The following is a 22,635-nucleotide window of genomic DNA, read 5'->3' on the forward strand; positions in this document are numbered from 1 at the left end:
TTTCCTGTACACTGAGTCTGTCCTTCAGATAATCATTTCTTTTTCGATTTCTTCACATTTTTCATGCAGCAGTGTCGTCTTAGCTTCGCTGCACTTCCTATTTATTTCATTCCTCAGGGACTTGTATTTCTGTATTCCTCAGTTCCCCAGAACATTTAGGTACTTCCTTATTTCATCGATCAACTGAAGTATTTCTTCTGTTACCCATGGTTTCTTTGCAGTTACCTTCTTTGTACCTATGTTTTTCTTTCCAACATTTGTCCTTTTTACAGATGTCCATCCCCTTTCAACGGTACTGCCCACTGAGATATTCTTTATTTTTGTATCTATATCCTCAGAGAACTTAAAGCGTATCTCATCATAACTCAGTACTTCTGTATCCCACTCCTTTGCGTATTGATTCTTCCTGACTAATGTCTTAAACTTCAGCCTACTCTTCATCACTACTATATTGTGATCTGAGTCTATATCTGCTCCTGGGTACGCCTTACAATCCAGTATCTGATTTCGGAATCTCTGTCTGACAATGATGTAATCTAACTGTAATCTTCCCGTATCACCTAGCCTTTTCCAACTGTACCTCCTCTTCTTGTGATTCTTGAACGGAGTATTCGCTATTACTAGCTGAAATTTATTACAGGACTCAATTAGTCTTTCTCCTCTCTCATCCCTTGTGCCAAGCCCATATTCTCCTGTGAACATTTCTTCCCCTCTTTCCCCTACAACTGCATTCCAGTCCCCCATGACTATTAGATTTTCATCTCCTCATCTCCTCATGTACTTTCTATGTGTCTTCATATTCAGCCTGTGCCATCGGCATGTTTACCTGAACTATCGTTGTCGGTGTTGGTTTGTTGTCGATCCGGATAAGAACCCTGTCACTGAACTGTTCACAGTAACACAGTCTCCGCCCTTCGATCCTATTCATAACGAATCCTATTCCCATTCTACCATTTCTGCTGCTTTTGATATTACCCAATACTCATCTGACCAGAGATCCTTGTCTTCTTTCCAATTCACTTCCCTGACCCCCAAAATTCCTGAGCCTTTGCATTTCCCTCCTCATATTTTCTAGCTTCACTACGGTGTTCAAGCTTCTGAAATTCCACGCCCCGACTCGTAGGACGTGATACTTTCGTTGATTGTTCACTCTTTTTCTGACCCCTTCACGGTCCCCTCTCGGAGATCCGAATCGAGGACTATCCCGGAATCTTTTGCCAATAGAGAAATCATCATAACACTTTTTCAATTACAGGCCATATGTCCTGTGGACACACGCTATTTGTCTTCAATACAGTGGTTTCCACTGCCTTCTGGATTCTCATGCCGTTGATCAATGCTAATTCTTCCCCCTTTAGGGGCAGTTTCGTACCCCTAGGACAAAAGAGTGCCCTGAACCTCTATCGGCTCTTCTGCCCTCTTTGACAAGGCCCCTGGCAGAATCAGGATGCTTTCTTATGTCGGAAGTCTTTGGCTGACGATGCTGATTATTAATCAAAATTTAAGCAATGGTAGGTTTCGAACCCGGGAAAGAGGATGTTTTGATTACTACTCAAAGGTGCTACCCCTTTTTTTACATTTTATTTTGCTTCTTACTGTTCGTTGCATTTGTTTGGTGCGGGTGCACTCTGACACCCATTCAAGTTCATCGTTGATCCATTCACTGAGTTTTCTTTTTTATTATAGAGAACAGCTCACCCCCTGACCGAACACGCTGAGCTACCGTGCCGTCGTCCATAGATCACAGGTGCAAGTACTATTCAATTATACATTATTGTTAACAACTACAATCAGTTTACGTAATAAGTGCTGAAAAGGTCATAAAGTTTCATGAGTTATGCTAAGCAAATACACAAATCATAAATGGTGATTATCACTTACCTCAGAAGGAAAAGGAATTACTCAAAACCTCATTAGATTCTGAAGATATCTCATTCATTACCACAGATATAATGAAGAAAGAAAAACATACACGAAATAAAAGAAACAACGCTGATTCATTAAGATATCCTACCTAATAATATGGGTAGAAGCTGTTATTTCTTGCCTCGCAGCCCTACCGGTAGCATAACAGAAGCAGTGCAATCGCGTAAGAGAAATAGTGCAATCGCTAATGTTCACTATATCGTGTACCCAATGACAAAAAAAATAGTCATCGACTCAGTGTGTTGCAACGTTTCTTACCGTCCGTTACGGGTACTGCGTATTTAAAAAAATGTGTAGCTGCTAATAGCAAGAAAACGCCCAAAGACCCAGGAAATGTTTTATCATTGCCGATAAAATTATATAATAATATTTTGTGCCCTATTTTGTAGCCCAGTTAACAAACTAAAATCTTCTTGTGTCATTTCCATTTGGAGAGTAACTTATAACCATTAAAACACCTGTTCAGGGGGCAAAATGAAATGACGCAGATTTGAGATAAATGTCTCATTCAGAACAAGATTATATGATTCTATAAAGGTAGGGAAAGCGAAAAAAAAAATAGTGAATTTAAAGCGAACTGAACATACGGTACGAAAGGAAACGCTGAGGAAGACTCATAAGGGGCACATTCCTGACGTCGTCATGTGGAAATGAGCCTCGAAAATTTAATAAGCGGTAAAAATGAAACATCCAGCCCAGGAAAATGAAATTATTAAGGGTGGTTAAAGACCGTAATAAAGGAATAGCCAGAAAAAGAAGGTGGATCTGTAGAAAATAATTTTATATATGATGCAGCAAAGAAAACGAGACGGAGCCAAACGATATATATATGTGTGGCTAGCATTAACAGAAAACTTTTATTCATTATACTTGCCAACCGTTAACTTGAGGCAATAATTCTTTCTCTACAAATTATCAGTTATTATGGAATTGCTTCCATATGTGGACGCATCTGATAATCATTGCTCTTCTCACTGTTTCTGCAGCAGTTGCAAGTAATGTTAACAAAGTTTTTAACTTACGTAATAATATTTTCACCTTAAGATGACCATGTTATTATGTTTTTATGTCAGTTTCGCAACACGTTTCGTTGGAGCTGAAAAATTTTTGAAACTGGAACCATTCGTACAGAATGGGAGCGACTTTAAATAACTTGCAAATATATCACATGATGTGTAAATACGAGGTTCAGTGTCTCAACTTAAAGAGAAGGCGTGCCACCACTCGCGAAGCAGGCTCGATTACATCACTATCGTCTAACTACATACTGCGAAATGACACAATTCTTATTGTCTAACGTCATTGCATTTATGGCTCTTTCTTGGGTCTTGGGGTTGCTGCAGAACACTTCAGGAAATGGAAATTCGATTGCTCAACGACCGTAGCAGTAACTACGTCATCAAACAATCTAAAACCGTCTGACAAGTCGTTTTCTAGTGTTTAGTTCCAAACCCGCCCTAGATACGAGAGGAGCAGTTATCCAGTTTGGTTAGTACATTATTGGCCATTAAAATTTCTACATCAAGAAGAAATGTAGATGATAAACGGGTATTTATTGGACAAATATATTATACTGAAGTGACATTTGATTACATTTTCACGCAATTTGAGTGCATAGACTCTGAGAAATCAGTAACCAGAACAACCACCTCTGGCCGTAATAACGGCCTTGATACGCCTGGGCATTGAGTCAAACAGAGCTGATTGGCGTGTACAGGTACAGCTGCCCATGCAGTAGTGACTGGCGTATCGTGATGAGCCAGTTGATCGGCCACCATTGACCAGACGTTTTCAGTTGGTGAGAGATCTGGAGTATGTGCTGGCAAGGGCAGCAGTCGAACATATCTGTATATACAGAAAGGCCCGTACAGGACCTGCAACATGCGGTCGTGCATTATCCTGCTGAAATGTAGGCTTTCGCAGGGATCGAATGAAGGTTAGAGCCACGGGTCGTAACACATCTAAAATGTAACGTTCACTGTTCAAAGTGCCGTCAATGCGAACAAGAGGTGACCGAGACGTATAACCAATGGCGCCCCATACCATCACGCCAGCTGATACGCCAGTATCTAATGTGCGTTCACCGCGATGTCGCCAAGCACGAAAGCGCCCATCATGATGCTGTAAACAGAACCTGGATTCATCCGAAAAAGTGAGGTTTTGCCATTCGCAGGCTCTCCTGTCTGTAATGCAGCGTCAAGGGTAACCGCAGCCATGGTCTCCGAGCTCATAGTCCATGCTGCTGCAAACGTCGTCGAACTGTTCGTGCAGATGGTTGTTGCCTTTCAAACGTCCCCATCTGTTGACTCAGGGATCGAGACGTGGCTGCACGATCCGTTACAGCCATGCGGATAAAATGCCTGTCATCTCGACTGCTAGTGATACGAGGGCGTTGGGATCCAGCACCGCGCTCCGTATTACCCTCCTGAACCCACCAATTGCATATTCTGCCAACAGTCATTGGCTCTCGACCAACGCGAGCAGCAATGTCGCGATACGATAAACCGCAATCCGACCTTCATCAAAGTCGGAAACCTGATGGCACGCATTTCTCCTCCTTACACGAGGCATCACAACAACGTTTCACCAGGCAACGCCGGTAAACTGCTGTTTGTGTATGAGAAATCGGTTGGTAACTTTCCTCATGTCAGCACGTTGTATATTTCGCCACCGGTGCCAACCTTGTGTGAATGCTCTGAAAAGCTAATCATTTGCATATCACAGCATCTTCTTCCTGTCGGTTAAATTTCGCGTCTGTGGTACGTCATCTTCGTGGTGTAGCAATTTCAATGGTCAGTAGTGTAATTGTGTGAGGGATTTTATTTGCATCTGAGTCTGACCCGATAGACTGCAGAAACAACAAGACAACCTATGAGCCCCGGGGCAGGTGGTTTGTGTTATACATCTCATGTACTGCGTTTCCCAAATTTGATTAATCAGTCCAAGGGTTTACTGACTATTCATAGTGTTCGATGGGCACAATGTTTCGGTGATTAATCGTGTCCCACCATCAGAATCATTTCCCAAATTCGTTTAACGCTGACTGTAAGGGAGGCTCACAATACATGACGAATGTTGGTTTCAAACTCTGCTAGCCTGGAGAGGGCTCTGAGATTTGAAATGACGTCTTATATTCTCCTAGTACAATTAAATTGGAGATAATATTGCGAAAAGTCTTACCAAGAGGCCATACTTTTTAGGTAACTGATAAATGTTAGCTGGAGAAGGGAGTGACAAATGAGGAACCAGGCCTCATTAGCTGGCAGATTTGAATGTTTAAATAATTTCGCCAGTTGTTAGGAGCCTAGAATCTGGAAGACAGGCGTTAGGCCTCTGGGGAGAAAGCGTCTTTGAAGTCGAAAGTTAGAAGTTAAGGAAGATTAGAGTTTAACGACGGAAGATAGGAATCTGCAGTATTATATAAAACTACTTTTTCAATTTACAAATGTCACAGAATTGTAAATTGTATTCCGTTGGGCGGATACACATCTTGGACCACTTTTTCTAGTTTGGTACGTGAGTGTTGTGCCCTAACAAGTGCTAATAGCTAGAGGCCGAGTACTACTCATATATCGTGGAGCTAACAATTATCTGCAACTGGCGTTGGATGGAAGAGACGAACTTGGCAAGATTAACTGAAGCTAAGATACAGCATATTTTTCTATCTCAACATGATTTTATTTCTAGTGTGACTCTCGACCTACGTAGATTTGAATTGTGACCCTGTTTTGCGAACCTTTCTGGGAAAGTTGGAAGGAACCAGTTAAAGGCGGTGGACACGCTCTTAGCAATGCACGTTTTACAATTAATGCTCGGATGTTGGTATCTCTTCTGAGAGTAGTTAGATTTCCCAAATGAGTGCGATACTTTACTGCATCGTCGACTACGACTCATGGTACAACAGCACGGAATATCTTCGTAGACTAACACAGGTAACATTTGTGATTGGCCCAATAGATTTTCCTAATAGAGCGTAGTGCGTTTCGTTACTGGACGGCGAATGCTCAACAGAATCTAAAATAACCATGCAGTGCCCACCTTAGTCGTAATACGACGTCTGATGTTCTCAATATGCATAAATAATTTATCAGATCGTAGTATTACAAACACTACAAAATTATTTGCTGTGATGCTGATGTTTACAGGAAATTATCGTCGTTGGATGATCGGAAAGAAATGTTGTACAAAAAGTCCACTATTAGTGAATAACACTTCATGTAAAATCAGGTCAGGTGCAAGCTCTTTGCCTACAGTATTTTGGGAACAAATAGCAGGCACCAAAACAAAACAAAAAATGTCTAGTAAACGTGGGCCCTAAAATGCATAGTGTAACAGATATGTGGACTTTTTCAGCAGAAGTGTGTTTCACTTTATTGAATATGAACATGTGCTCGTTGCTCTTACCTAGCATTTTAGAGCCCATATTTACTGGATTTTTTTTCTTCTTTTGGTGTAAGGAACCTATCCTCAATAACTGTGAAGGGTATTCAGTTACTCCGTCTATAACGAAGAAGACGAATCCTGCTATAAGATTAGTAGTTCTTCAGCGCATTACATCGTTTTAGTATCTATGGGTAATGTTAAGAGGGGATACGAACTGAGATACACACGTAAAATCGAGGCTAGGGAAGGCGAATGGAAGAATTAAATTTGTTGTAAAGTTTCCGGGAAAGGGCTGTGCGTCCGTAATGGAAAACGCATACAAGATGTTAGTACGACCAGTTCTAGACTATTTTTTTCACCGTATGGCTAATGACGTATGCGTGACAACAGACATGGAACAAATTCAGAGGCGCCACTAGGAACGTAACACATCGGTGTAGCCTATATGAATGTTTAGCAGAAATACTTATGGACTTGGACAATCCCAAAGAGGACGTCTGCGACTGTTTTGCTGTCACCACTTCGGATCTCGCGTAACCATCATGATAGTAAGATAAGAGACATCGAGGGGCTAGAGAGGCAGTCATTTTTCCGTCGCTCAGTATGCAAATAGAATACGGCGTAGAACTGCTGATATTAGTACGAAGTACTCATCTGAAATTCACTGTGTAATGGTCTGTGAACAACGTAGAATTGGGTTGGGTTGTTTGGTGGAAGAGACCAGACAGCGAGGTCATCGGTCTCATCGGATTAGGGAAGGACGGGGAAGAAAGTCGGCCGTGCCCTTTCAAAGGAACCATATCGGCATTTGCCTGGAGCGATTTAGGGAAATCACGGAAAAACTAAATCAGAATGGCCGGACGTGGGATTGAACCGTCGTCCTACCGAATGCGAGTCCAGTATGCTAACCACTGAGCCACCTAACTCGGTCTGTGAACAATGTACACTGTGGTGACAAAAGTCATGGTATATCTCCTGACATAGTGTCAAGCATCCTTTTACGCAGCGTAGTGCAGCAACTCTACATTACAAGTCGTTGGAAGTCCCCTTAGCAAATACTGAGAAATGCTGCGTCTATAGCAATACACAACTGCGAAAATGTTGTGCGCGTACTGAGCTCTCGATTACCCCCCATAAATGTTCGATGGGATCACGGCTGGTGATATGGTTGGCCAAATCATTAGCTCGAACTGTCCAGAATGTTCTTCAAACCCGTCATCAACAGCTGCGGTCCGTTGAGATGATACCGTTGCTTGGGAACATCAAGTGCATGAGTGGCTGCTTCTCCAAGTGCCCAAACATAGCCTTTCCAGTCGGTTATTAGTTCAGTTTGACCAGAGGACCCAGTCCGTTCTACGAAATACAGGCCAAACCATTTTGGAGCCACCACCCTCCTGCAAAGTCCCTTCTTGACAACCTGTGTCCATGGCTTCGTGGGCAGTGTGCCACCCTGTCATCAGCTCTGACCACCTGACACTGGGACTCATCTGGCCAGGCTATGGTTTTCCAGTCGTCTAGGATCCAACCGATACGGTAACGAGCCCAGCAGAGACCCGCCAGGTGATGTCGTGAGGTTAACAAACGCACCCGCGTCGGTCGTCTGCTGCACAGTCCATAAATGCCAGATTTCAGCGCACTGTTCTGATACTTTGATACTCAAAATGTACGTGTCACACTGATTTCTGCCGTTATTTCACGCAGTGTCTCTTGTCTGATAGCACTGATAGCTCCACCCAAAACGCCGATGCTCTCGGTCGGTAAGTGAAGACCGTCAGCCTCTGGATTATCCGTGGTGAGATATGATTCCTGAAATTTTGTGTTCTCGGCAGACTCTTGACACTGTGGATCTTGGAATACTAAAGTCCCTATCGATTTCCGAAATGGAATGGCTCTTGCGTCTAGCTCCATCTACAATTCCGCGTTCAGAGTCAGTTACTTCCCGGTGTGTGGCCATAATCTTGTCGGAAACCATTTCATATGAATCAACTGAGTACAAATCACTGCTCCTCCAATGCAGTGCCCTTTTATACATTGTATACGCAATACTGCCAACGGCCTTGCCGCAGTGGTAACAGGACACAGAAATTAAGCGCTGTCGGGCTGGGCTAGCACTTGGATGGGTGACCATCCGGTCTACCGAGCGCTGTTGGCGAGCGGGGTGCACTCAGCCCTTGTGCGGCATAACTGAGGAGCTACTTGATTGAGAAGTAGCGGCTCCGGTCTTGGAAACTGACGTACGGCCGGGAGAGCGGTGTGCTGATGCCTCCGGTCTGAGGATGACCCGGCGGCCGGTCGGTACTTTTGGGCGTTCATGGACTGTTTGGGAGGAGTTTAGTTTAGTATACGCAATACTACCCCCATCTGTATGTGTGCAAATCACTATGCAGTGAGTTTTGTCACCTTAGTTTAGGTAGATATAGAACCGCGGATTTAACATCTTGAAGTACTGATTATTTTGAACTCGTAGCTCCCCATCTATTCTGAGTTTATCGTCAACGCAAAAGACGACCTGTTTAACGATGCGGCTTGTGCAGTCTCCACGATTGACAATTATACCAATGTGGTACAAGACCTGCAGAGGTTTGCCCGTGGTGCAGAGAGCGGCAGTCCATCTTCAGCATAAATAACTCGCAATAAATGGGCACAAAGATCCGTTATATATGATTATACAATTGCAGAACGATCACTAAAAGAATATACACCCATCAAATATCTGGCCTAGGACGAAATACTTCATATCATTCATCCCACAAAAAATATTTTTAATTAAAATACTTAGGCAACTTAAACAAAGAAATTTTCACCCTTCAAACAAAGAATATTTAAAGGCAATCAATGTAAAAGATGTTACTACTGAAAATAACCAAGAGAACAAGTATGAACCCGAGAATAACAATAACCATGCTGTGAATAAGAACATATATATATAAAGTACAAACAGGTCTAAAAAAAGATAAAAACGTTAGAACCAAAAATCTAAAAGAAGATCAAGACATAATTCTACTTAATAATCTCAATTCACCTACCAAATTTAATGAAGATGGAGCAGCCATATTTAACGATCTTAAAGGAAATCACCACAAAGCCATTCTAGGTATTAAAGGAATTATACCATTATTAATTAATAACCTTCGTCAACCTAAACGCTCGTTAATAATATTAGATAAACAAAACAAACCAGAAGAAGATAAATCATGACCAACCATGAAAGAAAGTGAACCTATACAACCTCATCAATTCATAGTTACTAATCCACCAATAACCATTCTCATATGAACAACAGAAGAATAAGTAATTAAAAACTTTAAATCAACTTGACTAAAACAGATAAATCTAGCAATAACTCCACCAGATAAGCCTAAAGATAACCAGAAATAATTAAAATTAAACCCTAAATAAGAAATAACCTTCATCACACGGAAAATCCCATAACCTCCTAACTTCAACAAAAACCAGCAAGAATCACTCTAACATTAGTAGGGTCTTCTGCATGGACCTTGAGAAGCCACAAATGAACCAAAAACACAGGCATCATAACTGAAAAAGACAAAATTACAAAAACGTAAAATAATAATAACCAAAATCAAACAACAAAGGAAAATATAAAGTATTAGAAAAATCATAAACCTTAAATAAAACTAACAATACAAGTAATCTAGCAACTAATGTTTAAAAAATTAAATAAACACCAGCTTGTAAACGCTCAGGTTGATAACCTCATCCTAAATTAAAAGTAAAGTAGGAACAAATCTAGCCTCAAAAAATGTAGAAAGAACAAAGACTTGATCTAGCAAATGAACAAAAAGCATAATTATTAAAATCAAAACCATAAAAAAATTATAATGATATGAAGTTAAATAAAATGAACCTGTAGCAGTAATTATTAATGAACAAATCAAAAAACTCAACAGAATCATACTGTTAGAAAAGTAATCAATACCAAAATAACATCTAATTATATTTAAATCTGCATATGAATATACACAAATCATGACAAAAAACTTGACAGGAATATTAAAGAATGAAACAACCATCAGCAATTATTTAATAAACAAAGAGGAATCAAAAAGACAGTGATAAATAAATATTTTAAAATAAATACAATCCATAAAATTAATACACAGTAGGTAAGGCAGCTGTCACACTGAAATTCACTGAAAGGATACTCAGGAAGTGTACTGCATCGACGAAGGCGGTAGCTTATAATAACCTCTTTCGACTGGTACTTGAGTGTTGTTCATTAGACCGGCATCCGTTTCGAATAAGGTCTGATAGTGGTAATAGGACTGAGAGAGGTAACAGAGATGGTCCAAAGACGAGCAGTACATTTCGTCACCTGTTCGTTTAGAAAGCACGAAAGTGTTACGAGATGCTCATACGAGTTATGGTACGACAGTACGGTATATCTCCGTAGACTAACACGGGAGATGCTCATACATCTCAAATGGTTACATGAAACGTAGTCGCAGTTCCGAATACGGACAACCGTCAGTTGTACAATAGAATGATGACAATGACATTTTGTACTAGACCGGGACTCGAACCACGATTTCCCTCTTTACGCGAGCGGTCGCCTTTACAGTTTCAGCTACCCGTGCATAACTCACGGCCAGCTCCAAATTTCAGTCGTTCATGCGTCACAGCCTGATCTCGTAAGCACTATGTGATTTCCGTACAGGGGAGGGACACTTCAGTTGAAAAAATATTGCATCGTACTTTTTAACAACACATGCACAGCAATATCGCAACTCAAAAGGCACGCACTACAAGAAAGCCGTTGTGCGCCACTGTATGGGTTACTGTTAAAATTTCGGGAGCATAAGTTCCTAGAAAGCTCACCCAGTATACTGCTTCCTCCTTCTTATATCCCGCGAGCAGGCCGTGAAAGTAAAATTAGAGAGATTGGAGCCCAGTGGAAGGCTATCACCAGTAGTTCTTCCCGCGTAAAATTCGCGACTGCAACAGGAAAGTGGCAAAGTGGTAATGGTATGCAAAGTACCCTACGCCACACGCCATGAGTTGGCTTGCGGATTATAGATGTAGGTGTACATACCGTTTCTGATCAACAGTATGCATACAATCGTTAATTGCAAAATCTGTAACAGACCAGTCACAGATTTTTCTTCTACGAAGGACAATCTAACAGATGCAATTTTTGAATAGAACGACTTAATGCAATGCTGTTACGATTCCGAAGAGTATGGTCTCAAATACGTCACTGAATAAAAACTACTTAATCACAAATGGTTAATACACCAACTATATCAAAATTCGGTTAGTAAGTAAAAAGCAATGTTCTTCGTTCAGAGACTAGAAGTCTAGAATAAGAATGAGAAAGGCAAGGGAGCGAGCGAGAGAGAGAGAGAGAGAGAGAGAGAGAGAGACAGAGGGCATGAGAAGGTGTAAAAACTGTTGCTATAAGTGAACGGTAAGAGTTGCTTGGCCACTATCAGTCGTACTACTGTGTCTTTGCGTTCCCCCAAGTTCAGCATTAATTCAGCCAATCAGATGTGAGAAAACTTGCAGTTTAACATGGTACAAAAACGCGACGTGATTTGAAATTTTCCCTCTAATTCACGCTTAGGAAATGTAATTGCGATAACAGCCAGAGTCAGAATAAGGTTGATTCTAGAAACCAGAATTAGTCAACACAATTCGAAAATTACGAAGGGTTTTATATGGCAAAAAATCATCAGATACATGAAAGACACCGATTATTCCAGCATAACTTCTCTACCCACTTACCTTAAGGTCCTGGGTTAACTTTAAACTGTGTGGAAAATTCAGGACAAGTCGTACAAGGAGATGTAAAAATAACATTCTCTCTTTCACTCTCCCTCTCCCCCCCCCCCCCCCCCCCACACACCCACACACACACAAACACAAACACGTGCGCCTAAGCAAATAAACTGTAAAAAACGATACTTCCCAACATGGTGGTAATTCGTTTCACTAATCTTCAAACCAGATTGACATCCCGATATTTCTGCATGTAATGCGGTGACAGATTAATTTATAATCATTCGCACTGATAAAACGGGACACAAAATGAGTATTATGATTTACAGCGTTCATAGGAAGAGAATGTACATACAAATAAACAGCACAATAAAACCGAAGCTTTGAAAGAAATTATAGGTGATTAATTGACTCACGAACGAAAAACAAACGAGCGTGTTTGAGTTATAATACCGAACTGATATTTTCGTAATAACTGTGCCACTTTAAGCAGGTTCAGCGGTAGTTCTTTTTCCTTTTCTTTCTTACAAGCTAACGACTTGTGTGAGTACAATTACCAGTCTCTCATTTCAGAGTCTTCTTATTGAGCCTGCTACAGAGGAACTTCGGAACCTTTGTAGAGTTCCTATAAAGAGGGAGACAGCGTCGTTAACCCTTTTTCAGCGTTAAAATATCCAGTCTGGAAGCTTTAAGAGCCTTGAGAGATTTCGGTGTGCCCGAGGAGGTGAAAACTTCTCTTGCCCAGTTTATTAAAGGAGCACGCGCTCGCAACTTGAAGGAGTGGAAATTGATAGCTTCGTGGTCTTCTCACACACCAAAAAGAGACAAAGGACTTCGTTCGTTGAAGAGCATAACATTAGCACTTTGCACTGGACCTTTGTTGTTTTATAATACAATGAAGCACTAAGCTACTTTATGAGATTTTATTATACAACTCATATGAATTATATGTCATAAATAAAGAACTATGTTTTTCTATTTTTCTTAATGATGTAACTTGGTGTAGCTCAAATAAATTAATGCAATAAGTAGCTTACTTTGGATCCCCAAATGTGAAAAACCTTCACACCTTCATAAAATTAATATTATTATTCTCGTATTACAATTTTTGCCTTGTTTAGTGGTCTGTGTTAGACAAACGATAGTTACCACTGTAACACACAAACAGGCTCCCATAGAGTGTAATTTGATCTACCGCTACCTGCACAATAACAGTTCTGATTGTAAAAATTTCATTTCCACCTCACCTTGTGTCAACATTACATCGAATGTTCAATCTTTGCGTTGTAATTTTGATACTAAGAACTGTCAAGAATTGGAAATACTGGATTAATGATAATTGCATTGACGGTAATTGTTCGCATATATTAGAGATGGGTAGATTCCGCTAACGTTTGAATAATTATCTCCGCCGCATAGTAAACATGGGCGAACTGATATATGGAGCAGATACTGTCGGCGGCTCATTCAAACTAGCTATGTCTGAACTGCATTTTTTCGAATAATTTTCACATGCTTTTTACCAGCATATCGAAAAAGTGTCCATCAAAATTGGTCTCACAAGGAAAGTTGCTGAATGACACCAAAACTAATGAAATTTTCAGGAAATATATAGTGTGTCACAGCTATAGGCGCACAAACGTGGTGCAATTTTAATTACGAAAAGAAAAAGGTATTTATAAGATACGACAATAGTTGTGCTCCAGAAAAACGTGTAATTACTTACACCAGATAATCCACACTGGCAGTGCAGGGTTGGTGAGTGACTACTTTTGATACTGATCAGTTTTCTCCTCCGCTCTCCTACAACAGTTTCGTTTATTCACCGTGTTACTGAGGTGTTGAAACGGCCCATCAGTAATTATGACAAACGTTCTAAGTTTCTTCGTTCAAAACATTTAGCACCTGCCAGACCGGGTCTTAATGCATTATGTTAAACTGAGCTCTCTTCGCCGGCACCTAACTACAAGCGATGTTTAGAAGGTCTCTCTCTAATCTTTTTCTCATCCTTCTTCGCATTCAAAGTCGACTCCATCCAGTACCTCCAAATATTTTGCACGCGGTACTAATTTCATGGTATCCATATATTAGGTGTTTTTGTGCCTTTTTACGCCTGGATGGCGCTATTTTAAGGGGACAACACTATTTTTAGTGATTTAGATTATCCTAATTTCATGGCCATTTGCAATATTTGGTTTCCTGTCAACTTTTTGCTGTTTATTTTAAACCATTCCTTCGAACACGTTTCATACATTCGTGCAGGAACAGGGACATTGCTGGTATAAACAGATATCCATAGTAACTGCTTGAAAGGCGAGATGATTAATATTTTCGTATCTGCAGCCCAATCAAACAAAGGTTGCGATAGTTTATTGTCGAATCTATGAGCTTTCAAGGACAATGTTTGCTTTACTTTCCTGACTGGCAGATACATACTTGAAGCTCTCAGTCAGCATATTCTTCTGCTTGCAACCACACAGGTGCACTGTGTAAGCATTTCTCAAGCAGATGGAACTGCGAACTTCCGCAACCGGGGAAACTTGTCTAGCACCAAGGGTGAACTTGTCAGGGAGTTGATTCAGCAAGAGCCGTCGGTCGGCTTCAACTATTTTAAGCATGGTAAAATCTTCTCGTTCATACTTCCGGTAGCTTTGGAAAAGTCGCCGTACCATTCGTGACTTTGTACAACAATAGAAACAAATCATCGTTTTATTGATGTCCATTCACAAAAGAGCACTTCAAGTTCAACTATTGTAGTCAAAAGTGCGTGGGCGCATTAAAAAAGATTTGAAAATGATGGAACAGAGACCTATGTTTGTGACTGAATTATCTGAGAATGGTACTTTCAGATGCGGTGTCTTGCTCAAGAGTACTTTTAGCGTTCCGTACCTCGGTCGGTAAAAAAGTATGAACGCTACAGTATCACTTTGTTGTGCGTCTCTCTGTCTGTCTGTCCGTCTGTTAAAAACTCTTTCTTTCAGGAACGAATAGACGTATCAAGTTTAAATATAGATCACATACTGAGGTATGGTCCCTTGGCAGCTTAAAACACTGAAGTTGCTAAGTCAAAGCAATCAAAAGATACGACTGTTTATGTTGCATATGTTGACAAAGAATTCAGTGAAATTTTTTAAAGTGCTTTATCTGGAAACTACCTTGATCAGTTAAACAGAGAACCGACTCGTGGCGATGACATATTAGACCTTCTGGTGACAAACAGACCCGAACTATTTGAAACAATTAACGCAGAACATGGAATCAGCGACCGTAAAGCGGTTACTGCATTGATGATTTCAGCCGTAAATAGTAACATTAAAAAAGGTAGCAAAACTGACAAAAAGCAGATTTCAGAGTACTTGACGGCTCAACACAAAAGTTTTGTCTCAATTACAGATAGCGCTGAGGATCAGTGGACAAAGTTCAAAACCATAGTGCAGTATGCATTAGATGAGTATGTGCCAAGCAAGATCGTAAGAGATGGAAAACAGCCACCGTGATACAACAACCGAGTTATAAAACTGCTGCGGAAGCTAAGGGAACGTCACAGCAAACATAAATATAGCCAAAGCCTTGCAGACAAACAAAAATTACACGAAGCGAAATGTAGTGTGAGGAGGGCAATGCGAGAGGCGTTCAATGAATACTGACTTGGCAGAAAATCCTAAGAAATTTTGGTCTTATGTCAAAGCGGTAGATGGATTAAAACAAAATTTCCAGACACTCTGTGACCGAAATGGTACTGAAACAGAGGATAACAGACTAAAGGCCGAACTACTAAATGTCTTTTTCCAAAGCTGTTTCACAGAGGAATATTGCACTGTAGTTCCTTCTCTAGATTGTCGCGCAGGTGACAAAATGGTAGATATCGAAATAGACGACAGAGGGATAGAGAAACAATTAAAATCGCTCAAAAGAGGAAAGGCCGCTGGACCTGATGGGATACCAGTTCGATTTTACACAGAGTACGCGAAGGAGCGTAGCGTTCCAAAGGATTGGAAAAGGGCACAGGTCATCCCCGTTTTCAAGAAGGGACGTCGAACAGATGTGCAGATCTATACACGTATATCTCTAAACGTCGATCAGTTGTAGAATTTTGGCACACGTATTATATTCGAGTATAATGACTTTTATGGAGACTAGAAATGTACTCTGTAGGAATCAGCATGGGTTTCGAAAAAGACGATCGTGTGAAACCCAGCTCGCGCTATTCGTCCACGAGACTCAGAGGGCCATAGACACGGGTTCCCCGGTAGATGCCGTGTTTCTTGACTTCCACAAGGCGTTCGATACAGTTCCCCACAGTCGTTTAATGAACAAAGTAAGAGCATATGGACTGTCAGACCAATTGTGTGATTTGATTGAAGAGTTCCTAGATAATGGAGAGAAGGCTTCCGAAGTAAGAGTGATTTCAGGTGTGCCGCAGGGGAGTGTCGTAGGAACGTTGCTATTCACAATATACATAAATGACCTTGTGGATAACATCGGAAGTTCACTGAGGCTTTCTGCGGATGATGCTGTGGTGTATCGAGAGGTTGTAACAATGGAAAATTGTACTGAAATGCTGGAGGGTCTGCAGCGAATTGACGCATGGTGCAGGGAATGGCAATTGAATCTCAATGTAGACAAGTGTAATGTGCTGCGAATACATAGAAAGAAAGATCCCTTATCATTTAGCTACAAAATAGCAGGTCAGCAACTGGAAGCAGTTAATTATATAAATTATCTGGGTGTACGCATTAGGAGTGGCTCAAATGGTTCAAATGGCTCTGACAAGGGAACCTCCCCATCGCACCCCCCTCGGATTTAATTACAAGTTGGCACAGTGGATAGGCCTTGAAAAACTGAACACAGATCAATCAAGAAAACAAGAAGAAGTTGTGTGGAACTATGAAAAAAATAAGCAAAATATACAAACTGAGTAGTCCATGGGCAAGATAAGCAGCATCAAGGGCACTGTAAGATCTCAAGCGCCGTGGTCCCGTGGTTAGCGTGAGCAGCTGCGAAACGAGAGGTCTTCGGTTCAAGCCTCCCTCGTGTGAAAATTTTTTTATTTTCAGACTATTATCAAAGTTACGGCACTCAAACATAATCAACTTCGCTCTCCAAAATTCCAGGACATGTTCAGATTTGCTTGGACACATGCAGGATTTGACGGTCTACACACGGAAAAATTTGAAAACGTTAGAAACATATGTTTTGACAGAGCACAGGGAAAACTGTGCGACTGTGAAACTGTTGCAATCATTTGTTGCAGTTCATGTGACAAACTCTTATGTTTTCATCACTTTTTTGGGAGTGATTATCACATCCACAAGAAAACCTAAATCGGCAAGGTAGAAGAATCTTTTTACCCATTCGCCAAGTGTACAAGTTAGATGGGTCGACAACATATTCCTGTCAGGTGACGCACATGCCGTCACCAGTGTCGTATAGAATATATCAGACGTGTTGTCCTGTGCAGGAATCGGTTGACGTATGACCTTGCGAGCAAATGTTTTCGGTGCCCACTGGAGAGGCACGTCATTTCGTCTACTAATCGCACGGTTTTGCGGTGCGGTGGCAAAACACAGACACTAAACTTACTACAGTGAACAGAGACGTCAATGAACGAACGGACGGATCATAACTTTGCGAGAATAAAGAAAGTAAAATTTTCACCGGGTGGAAGACTTGAACCAAGGACCTCTCCCTCCAGAGCTGCTCACGCTAACCACGGGACCACGGCGCTCCTGAGCTCACTACGTCCTTAATGTTGCTTATGTTACATGGACTACCCAGTTCGTATATTTTGCTTATTTTTTTCATAGTTCCACACAACTTCTTCCTGTTTTCTCGATTGATCTGTGTCCAGTTTTTCAAGGCCTATCCACTGTGCCAACTTATAACTAAATCTGAGTGGGGTGCGATGGGGAGGTTCCCTTGTGAGCACTATGGGACTTAACTGCTGTGGTCATCAGTCCCCGAGGACTTAGAACTACTTAAACCTAACTAACCTAAGGACATGACACACATCCATGCCCGAGGCAGGATTCGAACCTGCGACCGTAGCGGTCGCGCGGTTCCAGACTGTAGCGCCTAGAACCGCTCGGCCATCCCGGCCGGCCATTAGGCAACTGGAAGCAGTGTGCCTCTGGGGAGTAGAGTGTGTGGAAGGCCGGTGGCCGACTCCCTCAGGGGAACGGCAGTGGTGGGGAGGGGAGGGGAAAGAGGCGGGGGCACCTGTCGCAGCCGATAAGTCGCCGCCCCCCATGAATAATGCAGACGGGCGCTCGGGAGCGGCTGCGGCTGCGGCTGCTGTGGCGCCGCGGCTAGCTAGCCCAGGCGGACCAAGACGGCCGAGTCGGTAATTACAGCCGGCGCTGTCCTCAGGGAGTTCCCCAGCCGGAGACACCCGTCTGCGACGGCGGCCGCTGCACAAACGTAACGTCGCCACGGAATGCCGAGGGAAATGTGATTCTACTGTAAAAAAATAGGAAAAAAATTTTAGTTTTATTTGTACCAGCTGCAAAGGAGACATCCCTCAAAGCACAGCGCTGGATTCCAGTTTTTCTCTCTCCCTCCTTAATTTTCCCTCTCCCCCCCCCTCCCCCAGCCACACCATTCCTCTCGTCTCTCTCTCTCTTTCTCTCCTATCGCCCTCTCTCTCTTTCTCTCCCTCTTTCGATGTAGCAGGTACGGTACCAAATGCTAGCACCTTATTCGTACACTGAGGTGATAAAAGTCATGAGATAGCTCCTAATATTATGTCGGATCTCCTTTTGCCCTCCATATCGTAGCATCTCGACGTGGCATCGACTCAACAAGTAGCTGGAAGTCCCTGCACAGTTATGCAGCCCCTATAGCAGTCTATAATTGTCACTAGAGTTACAGCATCGTCAGTGGGGTTTTCCGCGTCCCTGCCTTCACATCTTGTAAACTGTGAGACAGTGTAAATTGCAAAGCGGAGTTTCACAGTCAAGATAATGTGAAATCTGTAAAACTGAGAGGGCAAAACGGTTATAAAGTAAAATAAAGACGGCGTGAGTCACACAAGATGTGCCGGCCGGAGTGGCCGCGCGATTAAAGGCGCTTCAGTCTGGAACCGCACGACCGCTACGGTCGCAGGTTCGAATCCTGCCTCGGGCATGGATGTGTGTGATGTCCTTAGGTTAGTTAGGTTTAAGTAGATCTAAATTCTAGGCGACTTATGACCACAGCAGTTGAGTCCCATAGTGCTCAGAGCCATTTGAACCATTTTAGCCACACAAGATGTAACACCCCTTCTATTTCCTGAACTGTTCTAGACATCGATATTTCCGGCAAATCATATTACGCTATGGGGCACGTACTTCGGCGTTGATGAAGTGTCTTCACTTCTGTCTCGGATTTTCTAAATGGAATTATAACGTTTTTAACGGCATCCAGAAGCACTTGAAAAGACGAGCACAGCAATACAAATGTTCAATTGTATGTGAATTCCTAAGGGACCAAACTGCTTAGGTCATCGGTCCCTAGACTTACACAATACTTAAACTAACTTATGCTAAGAGCAACACACACACACACCCATGCCAAAGGGAGGACTCGAACCTCCGGCGGGAGAGGGCGCGCAGTCCGTGATATGGCGCCTCAAACCGCGCGGCCACTTCACGCGGCAACAGTAATACAAAACCTGTTAATTTTGAGGTTGAGACTGTTCGCAAAAGAATCCGCGAAATATTCTAAAATTTAAAGGCAAGCCAGCCGGAATCGACTCTTGCATTGCACCATTTTTTCTTGTTTGCACAGCAGATCTAGCGAGGACTGTGTTGTCTATCAGCAGGTCATTTCTGCTTCAACATTCCTTGCGTGCACACACGTACCTCAATAAGGAGAAGTTAGACATGTTACATTTACATGGCGAATGTCTAAGAAATGCTGTCGAGATAGCACTTTGGCGTAGGGATATCTAACCTGATCGTCAAGGCTAACTTGATCAAGATTGAAAAGAAGAAAAAAATTGTCTTCGCTCTAGGCGGAATCTACCCAAAACCGAATTTTATTTAAAAGCAGACACGGACACAAGAGTGATCTTCAGCTTTTCTACGTCAGTTGGCATGTCAACTTGCCGAAGACTCCAAACACGGTAACAGTATTACCTGAAGAACGTCATGATTACCTCGAAGAGCTTGCCGTTACCCGACATGGATGGAAACATGCTTACTCAGAAGCTAACGCTCAGATCGGAGGTGACGCGGGATTTTGGGTTACACGGTTCTTAGTATACGATCCGCTGCGTACAAGAGTGAAAGGTCGACATTTTTCAAGTTTATATGGTTGGAGATAGTACAGATTCACCTAGATGTTAGACTAAAGAGGTTTATATAGTGATGTTTGAGAAAAGGAGATACTGATTCAGCTTACTGCTCTACTTGTCTCCATAACATTCTACGGCCTCCTTGCTCCAGCGTTATGTAAGATCGTTACTCCCTGCGCTCGTAGCAGTATTTTCACTGCATGAATTGTACTCTCGTCATCTTCAAACTCATCTATAGCGAACAGTGACAGAAAGATCTCTCCACTGAACTATCTCTAAGAGCTGAGATAAAATTGGTATTCTTTCAAAGTTGTGGACTGTTGTCAGCATTCCTCGAACCACTTTTGAGCAAGCATTCCAATATTCATCTCTCTCAATCATTACACACAAACTTCTTAGGCAGAAGAGCAGAGACACTAGTTTATAGCTTCAGTAAGTGTCGAAACAAGGCCCCGGGAGTAGACAACATTCCATTAGAACTACTGACGGCCTTGGGAGAGCCAGCCCTGGTGAGCAAGATGCATGAGACAGGCGAAATACCCTCAGACTTCATGAAGAATATAATAATTCCAATCCCAAAGAAAGTAAGTGTGACAGATGTGAAAATTACCAAACTATCAGTTTAATAATCGACATCTGAAAAGTACTAACAAGAATTCCTTTCATACAAACTGGTAGAAGCCGACCTCGGGGAAGATCAGTTTGGATTCCGTAGAAATGTTGGAACAAGTGAGGCAATACTGACCCAAAGACTTATCTTAGAAGATAGATTAAGGAAAGCCAAACCTCCGTTTCTTGCATTTGTAGACTTAGAGAAAGCTTTTCACAATGTTGACTAGAATACACTCTTTCAAATTCTGAAGGGGTAAAACACAGGGGGCGAAAGGCTATTTAAAATTTGTACAGAAACCAGATGGCACTTATAAGAGTCGAGGGGCATGAAAGGGAAGCAGTGGTTCGGAAGGGAGTGAGACAGGGTTGTAGCCCCACCCCTGTATTATTCAATCTGTATACTGAGCAAGCAGTAAAGGAAACAAAAGAAAAATTCGGAGTAGAAATTAAAATCCATAGAGAAGAAATAAGAACTTTGAGGTTCGCTGATGACATTGTAATTCAGTAAAGGATCTAAAAGAGGAGTTGAACGGAATGTACAGCGTCTTGAAAGGAGGAAATAACATGAATATCAACAAAAGGAAAACGAGGATAATGGAATGTAGTCGAATTAAATCGGGTACCGCTGAGGGAATTAGATTAGGAAGTAAGACACTTAAAGTAGTAGATGAGTTGTGCTACTTGGGGAGCAAAATAACTGATGATGGTCGAAGCAGAGAGGATATAAAATGTAGACTGGCATTGGCATGGAAAGCGTTTCTGAAGAAGAGAAATTTGTTAACATCGAGTATATATTTAAGTGTGAGAAAGTCTTTTCTAAAAACATTTGCATGAAGTGTAGCCATGTACGGAAGTGAAACATGGACGATAAATGGTTTAGACAAGAAGAGAATAGAAGCTTTCGAAATGTGGTGCCACAGAAGAACGTTGAAGATTAGATGGGTAGATCACATAACTAATGAGGAGGAAGAGAAATTTGTTGCACAACTTGACTAGAAGAAAGGATCGGTTGGTGGGACATGTTCTAAGGCATCAAGGGATCACCAGTTTAGTATTGGAGGGCAGCATGGAGGGTAAAAATCTTAGAGGGAGACCAAGAGATGAATAAACTAAGCAGATTCAGAAGGATGTAGGTTGCAGTAGGTACTGGGAGATGAAGAAGCTTGCGCAGGATAGAGTAGCATGGAGAGCTACATCAAACCAGTCCCTGGACTGAATACCACTACAACAAATGTAAAACATGGATGAAGATTCTCCAATCAGTTACCAGAACAAACAGCCAAGTCGTATATAACTTTATTAAGGTTCGGGTACACACAGTAATTTTTTGGAACATGAAGTCCATGAATGGCTGCAAATGATGTCCAACTAGAAAGACATAACTATTTCCAGTCAATGATCGGTTCAGTTGGACCAGTGGGCTCAGTACATTTCATGTCTACACAGCCCACACCATTATGGAACCACCATCATCTTGCACAGCGCCATGTCGACAAGCTTGGTCCGTGGTTTGATGGGATCTGCGCCGCTCTCAAACCCTTCAGCTCTTACCAATTTAAATCGGGCCTCATCTGACCGGGCCAAACTTTTCCACTCGTCTAGGGTCCTACTGATATCGTCACGAGCTTAGGAGACGCGCTCCAGGCGATGTCGTGCTGTCAGTAATGGTACTTGCGTCGGTCGTCTGCCACAGTCACCCA

The sequence above is a fragment of the Schistocerca serialis genome, chromosome 2 (assembly GCF_023864345.2).
Source record: "Schistocerca serialis cubense isolate TAMUIC-IGC-003099 chromosome 2, iqSchSeri2.2, whole genome shotgun sequence".
In the NCBI taxonomy this organism is placed as follows: Eukaryota; Metazoa; Arthropoda; class Insecta; order Orthoptera; family Acrididae; genus Schistocerca; species Schistocerca serialis.